The sequence below is a fragment of the Myxocyprinus asiaticus genome, chromosome 30, assembly GCF_019703515.2.
Source record: "Myxocyprinus asiaticus isolate MX2 ecotype Aquarium Trade chromosome 30, UBuf_Myxa_2, whole genome shotgun sequence".
Classification (NCBI taxonomy): Eukaryota; Metazoa; Chordata; class Actinopteri; order Cypriniformes; family Catostomidae; genus Myxocyprinus; species Myxocyprinus asiaticus.
The window spans coordinates 10,921,709-10,929,400 of record NC_059373.1 but is presented as its reverse complement, the minus strand read 5'-3'; positions in this window follow the sequence as shown (position 1 = coordinate 10,929,400).

Here is a 7,692-nt window from a genome sequence, read left to right as displayed (position 1 = left end):
GGCTTTTTTATTGTATTTTATTAATGCTTACAAAACTTTTACAACAATAGCCAGGAGGTATTTTTAATAATAATAATAATAATAATAATAATACATTTAAAAAAAAAGTAAAAAAATAAAAATAAAATATATATATATATATATATATATATATATATATATATATATATATATATATATATATATATAATAAGAGAAATAAATAAACAGTTTAAATAAAAAATATCAAATTGTTTACATATTTCAATACACTTTACAGCTTTCTTGTTTCTCAGATTGGAAATTGTTCTTAGGTATTGCTGAACCTCTGAATTAAAAATTAAAAATAATGGTTTATAACCATCATACTTACATTTATGAATACTAAACTTTGCCAACAAAAGCAGCAAATTAATCAAATAATATTCCTTATGAAGACACATGTCATAACAACAACAACAAAAAAATATTATAATAATTATAATTATTTAAAATATTTTCAAAACAAAGTTGAAAGCTGGGAATGATATGATCTCTAACAATCGTGCATAAATCAGACCAAAAACAAGTCGAGTAGGGACAACTCCAAAATAAATGAAAACAATTTTCCGCCTGCAGACCACAGAATGTACAAAATATGCAAAGTGTCCGGCTTGACAGCTTTCTTTTTAACTCCTCCCCCGACTGCAACCGGAAAATCTCGCCGATCTGCAAATCGACATGCAGTTCAATGCCCTGTGCCAAATGGCGCACTTCATGCGGACTTGCGGACTTGCGGTCTCGTGGTCTTCAGTTGCGCGTGCTTGTGAAGTCTACGAGTCCGTAGTGTGTCCCATTTGTGATTTTAGCGCTTAAGATGGTTCTTGCGAGCGCCCCCTTTGCGCTCTCGATGCGGTATTCGTCGAAGGCCGCACTGCTCCGGGCTCACGGCAGCCCGCTACCCAACAGTCCTTGCGACAGACCAATCAGAAGGACCCCAGTTTCTGAGCTAGAGAAAAAAACATGGCGGACATGCATTAATTTCTTAGTTGTAATTATAATATTGATAAAAAAAAAAAAAAAAACAGTAAAACTATCTGAATTTCATCACCAGGCCTTTTTATCATGGACCTTAATTTTCAAGCATAACTTTTCACCACATAAGTATTATATATGGAACAATAAGGATATATTATATAAACGCAAGTCGTTGTTTCTGAAACATTGGTTTGATAATGGCATCATATTGGTGGATCAATTATTTAATTTAAATGGTTTTCTTTTCACTTACAATTGAAAAGTTTTTGGCACAGTATAAAATTCCTGTAACACCAGGGGACTATGCAAAAGTTTTTGGTGTAATATCTTCTGAAATCTGTATGCTCTTTAGACATCAGAAAAGAAGTAACACTCAGTGGTCCCCACCAATTATAGTAAGTTCTTATGTAGGAAGTATTTGTTTTTCCCTTAACTCACAAAACAGATCCATAAGAGCGTTATTTCAAAGAAACAATATATCTCTGCCTTATATTTACTCATATTGGAATCGTTTGACAGACAATATAGTGTGGAAAAAGGTTTGGCTTATACCTAATCAGTATTTAATTACGAACAAAGTTAAGGAGGTATCATTCAAAATTATACATAGAATTTACCCAGTGAAACAATACTTTGTAAAATTTAAAGGTGATATTGATTTTAATTGCACTTTTTGTGACAGTTGCCCTGAAACTGTGGTTAATTTATTCTGGCACTGCCCATTTGTAAGACCGTTTTGGCAAAATGTTTGTGATTTTATCACAAAAAAACACTGATGGCCAATTTGTGCTGTTTTGGAAACATTTATTATTTGGTCTTCTGGAGAATTGTAGAGACAAGCACAGTCAGATTTATATAATACATTTTATTCTTTAATGGCAAAATTCCATGTTCACAAATGTAAGTTTTCCTATAAAAAACCCTGTTTTACATCATCCAAGAAAGAAATGGAACTTTATATTGACTCAATCCGATTTTTTATTAAGCAAAAAGCAGTTAAAACTTTGAAAATGTGTAAATGTTTGAATATTTTTTATGTAAATCTACATTAAGCCCCCCTAGTGTGCATCTATTTGTTACATTTATGTTGTATTTTCTTATATACTCTAATAATTGTAACATACTCTTATTTGTTAATAAAAAAAATAAAAAGAATAAAAAAAAAATTAAAAATATTTTTTTTTTTTATAATCAATTTTTCCTGATTATCAACAGCGGATCACTTGCTTATGTGTATATAGAATCACTTTTAAGTCTGATGTGTAGAACTTGTTCAAAACTTTATTTAATTTTCCAGAGATATGGAATTACTCCTATTCAATTTATTGTTGTTGTTGTTTCAAAGAGGATTTTAGAATTATTGTGAGTCTCTAAAATATCAAGACAGGAAAGAATAATTTAATGCACATGGCTGTAGCTTGTAAGATTGCTTATATTTATTGATATAGCAATATTCTGTCTAAAAGTGCTATTTATACCTGCAGAAGTGTGGCTGTGTGTATTTTATAACTATTTTTGCGAATATATGGTGGTATGTTCTTTCTTTACATTTTACTGTGTTCTAAGCTGTAACCATCCATGTGTCTGAATAATGTTTATTTGTTCTCTAAAGATATAAAACAATAGGGTTTTGTTGCTGTGGTCATATGTGCACTTTGTTTTTCAGAGGTTCTTTATTATCTAATGCTTTATAGTCAGTGTGTTGCTTGAAATTATTTAATAAAAACAAATACTCATTAGTTAGTTTAAAGTTTGTTCTTTTACCCTATCTATCAATGCCATGACTTTTTTTAAATAATAATTTGTAAAACTGCATGTAAATAAAAACATAGTGTAAAAAATGTGTCATCTGATTGCAGTCTTGAAGTCTGTCCCAAATGCACACTTTTACCAATCATGCCCCCTCATGGACTTGATTACTAGTGCCCCATCGGTCTGCACTCTCTTACATCATCAAAGTCTGCATTCAGAGGAAGACCACATGGGTGGAGGGTGCCATTTGGAACAGGGCCGTCGAAAACATCTATTTCTAACCGTGCATGCACCTTGCGGTGAACACCGGTGATCGGTGCTGGGCAGATTTAGCTCATCACCTATTGCAATACTGAATGACGTCTCTGGAATGATTCTGCAGTGATTTACACTTAAGTCATGATCACGAGAAAAGAAGACAGAAAAAAAAAAAAAAAAGTGAAAACCATGGACAAAACGTTCTCAATCAAAATCAAGACAAATCAAAACAAGCAAGTTGCTTGATGCATGCATTATTCTAGAAGTTTCAGAAAGAGTCTGTTTATAATTTGTAGGCATACATCTTAAAGTATTTTTTTAGCATTTTAATTAAGTTGAATTATTTTAATATTTCTTATTTTAAATTCATTTTAAGTCAACTTGAGGCCCCCTTGGAAGTGTGCTGAGGCCCCTAGTAGGTCCCGGCCCCCTGGTTGAGAACCACTGGTCTACAGCACAACATAAAATGTAGCAAGGTAACCACACATCAACTGTTCCACTGGGTAAATCTTTTACTTATATGTCAAATATCACATTTAATTATCACACCTATCCACAACTAAATATAATTATATACTGTATAATAACATTATATATATATATATATATATATATATATATATATATATATATATATATATATATATATACACAAAAAATATTATATAAAGTCTTGCAACTTTACTTGCTAATTATAAAGTGTCTTGTCTGGTTTCCTTCATTTTGATCCTGCAAAATAAAATAAAAATGACTTACAGAAATCATGTTTATATAATGTTAAAAAACCCTGACATGCATTGAAGTACGTGATAAATAGAGCAGTTCTGTTTTAGAAAAATTGACAATTTCCTCTCACTGGGTTGAACTGTAGTAAAACAGATGAGAGCAGTGATTTATTATATTATTATAGTGCATTTTAAATAAATGAAATTTATAATACAAGTGGTTGTTTGGCAGTCTTTACAGGATGAGGTCCCCAACATCACATTGCTGGGTTCTGGAGGAGGGGAGATGAGAGAGCCATGCTGGGTTTACTGGGATCACTGGTCCAACTGGACAAAGAGGGTCTGTTGGACTGCATGCTGTATCTGGGTGGGGTTTCAGGTTCTACCTGGTAAAAATCACACACATATACTCATTACACAATTCAACTGAATACACACAAATCCCAGCACACATACACTGAAAAAAAAAATATATATATTTTAATGTTTAGTTGTATCAAGGTTTTTATGATGGCAATTCTTCTGCCAAATTAACATGTTAAGTTGTGATTCTATTAACTTGTATTTAAGTTAAAGGAACAGGCGTATTTGTCAGCTAAACTCTCTTAACAAAGTTGTCTGAACAAACTAAGATTTGCCAGCTCCTAGCACGCATTGCCGCGAATAATTACGAGGGTAGTGTTGTAGGCTTATTTTTTTGCTATTTGCAACATTATTTGTGTTGTTGTTGTTTATGTTGTTTATTTCTTCTCATCACTGTTAGTTAATAGTTTTGTGGTGATGTTAAGAGCTTATCTTTTACTTAATGATGTTTGAGTATCACCATTACCGAGGTTTGTGAGTCAATTGTTGATATCTATTTGCCTCCCAACAAAGCTTCATGCAAAACTGTCTATTAAAAAAATACAACACTACAATGCAAAGAATGCAGGCCTAACATGATATGAAAGTTAGTATCATTAAATATCATTATAGTGGCAGGCTTTGAAGTTCAGTGAACTAAAGTGAAGTTCTCATAACTACATCCAACTTATGTTCAGCTAACTAAACTGATTAAGTTCAGCTAACTAAACTCAGAGGTTTTCACAAATCAATTCAGTCCGTTCAGACTACTTTTTAATATGTGAGAGAAACTTTTCCATTGAAGTCAGTAAAACTCAAAAAAGCCAATGCAAAAAAGGCACTAAATATAATGAGATGCATTAACTTTTTTCAGTGTACAAACAACATCACACAGTCATTATTTTTCTTTTTCAGGTGCATGGCATCTTTATACAAACAACCTGATTGGTCCAGAAATCTGGAGGAAGTAAAGGATGACATTATACAGATACTTGATGGTGCTGAAATCGGTTTCAGGGAGAAACTGTCTACACTCAAAAAATATTACCAAAAAGACAATTTCAGTCTGATGGATCTCTGGGCAGTGCTACTTATAAGTGAGATTGTGAAAGAGTTAAGAGAAACACTCTTATAAATAACAAGTAATCCTTTGGTTTGCTTTATTTCAGCAAAGGGCGTACAGTGAATGGCCTGTTACCACTTTAGCCATGACTATATTTACAGTGTAACATAACCTCTCTTACCTTACTGCTTTTTAAAAACGGTTACTTAATAAAAATACACAAATATCCCTAAAACATCATATCTGTTACTTTATTGTGTATTTTAGCATATCTGGAATGCTGTTTAGACTATCCAGTATTCGGGACCAGAATGACCCATTTTATAACATCTCTTAAAGAACAATATAATCTCATCTTTAGAAATTGATGCTGACAGTCCTGTAGGTTTTGCCTTTACCCATCCAGATTCACACTCTTTTAATTCAGCTACACCTATGCAGTTTACTGATACTTTTATCTTTTCTCAACTTACTAGTAATTTTGAGTCTCTCTCCTCTAGTTTGGACTCAGAAGAGTTGGTTTCCCATTTTAATCATATTCTGGATTCTATTGCTCCTTTTAAAATGAAATATCCTGAACATAGAGTTCAGCCCTGGCTCAATAGTGACACTCGTGTTTTAAGACAAAAATGCAGGAAGGATGAAAGAAAATGGAAAAACGATAAGCTTCAAGTCTCTTATGAAATCCTGAGAGATTGTATGGCTACCTATCAGCATTCTGTTAAGACTGCTAGAAAAAAATATTTCTCTGACCTTATTTCTAATAATGCCAGTAGACCAAAAATCTTAATTAGCACTATTAATAAAGTACTAAACCCTATTATCACCACATTCCCTGATGCATCTCCTACAGTTTGTGATGATTTTTTAGAGTTTTTTTCAGTAAGATCTATAATATTAGATCTAGCATATTGCACTCTGGAAATGACCCTTCTGATAATTATTGTAACCCGGCTAGTTTAATTAATTTTGAGCCTGTGTCCCTCCCTTACCTAGTGGACATAATCCGGCATATGAAGCTAGCCACATGTTCCTTGGATACTGTTTCTCCACGCCTTCTAGTGGAAGTATTGGACATTGTTGGACACTGTATTCAGTCGATAATAAACAGCTGTCTTACTAATGGCACTGTTCTGTCCTGTTTTAAACATGCAGTGGTCCAGCCCTTGCTTAAAAAGGCCAATCCGTTAGTTTTAGCCAATTATCGTCCTATTTCTAAACTTCCTTTTCTCTCCAAGGTATTGGAGAAAGTTGTTTTCTATCAACTTTCTTCTTTTTTGAAGGAGAATGACATTTTGGATAGGTACCAGTCTGGATTTAGAGTGCAACATAACACAGAATCTTCTCTTCTGAAAGTACTGAATGATCTGTTGCTATTTGCTGACTCTGGGAATTGTGTTATTTTAATTCTTCTGGATCTCAATGTGGCGTTTGACACTATTGATCATTTAATTCTGTTGAAACGCCTTGAGCAGTGGATTGGTATTAGGGGATCTGCTTTAAATTGATTCTCATCCTATCTCAAGGGGAGAACTTTCTCAGTAGACATTGGCAATTTCTCCTCTTCATCAAAAGCCATCAGTTGTGGGGTGCTATTTTGGGTTATAATAGGTTCTATTTTGGGCCTTGTTTTGTTTTCTTTATATATGCTCCCTTTAGCCACCATTTTTCAGAAATATCAGATTTCATACCATTGTTATGCAGATGACACCCAGCTTTATCTTCCATTAAAATCATGTGATAGCACTGCCCTGCAATCACTGTTCTACTGTCTTAGAGACGTCAAAAGTTGGATGATGGACAATTTTCTTCACTTGAATGATTCAAAGACAGAAGTCTTAGTTTTTGGTCCTCCAGAGTTCACTGATAACATCACCAGGAGCCTGGGTTTTCTAGCAAACACTGTACGTCCACAAGCAAGAAACTTAGGTGTCATCTTTGATTCAGTATTCAAATTTGATAAATAAATTCAGTTGACAAAGCTGGTTTCATCCAGCTTAAGTCTATTGCCAAGATAAAATTGTCTTTGTCATTTAAGGACTTGGAAACTGTAGTTCATGCCTTCATTTCATCGAGGCTGGACTACTGTAATTCACTATACCTAGGAGTGTCTCAATCTTGTCTATCACGTCTTCAGTTGGTTCAAAATGCTGCTGCTAGACTCCTTACAGGGACTAGGAAGAGAGACAGTATTTCTCCTGTTCTGGCCAGCCTGCATTGGCTTCCTGTTGAATAAAGAATTCAGTTTAAGGTTTTATTGTTTGTTTTTAAGTCTTTGAATGGCTTGGCACTGCAGTATTTATCTGATCTCCTCTCCCATCATCAGACCCCTAGGTCTTTTTATATATATATATATATATATATATATATATATATATATATATCCCTTTTTTCCCAATTTGGAATGCCCAATTCCCACTACTTAGTAGGTCCTCGTGGTGGCGCGGTTACTCACCTCAATCCGGGTGGCGGAGGACAAGTCTCAGTTGCCTCCACTTCTGAGACCGCCAATCCATGCATCTTATCACATGGCTTGTTGTGCATGACACCGCGGAG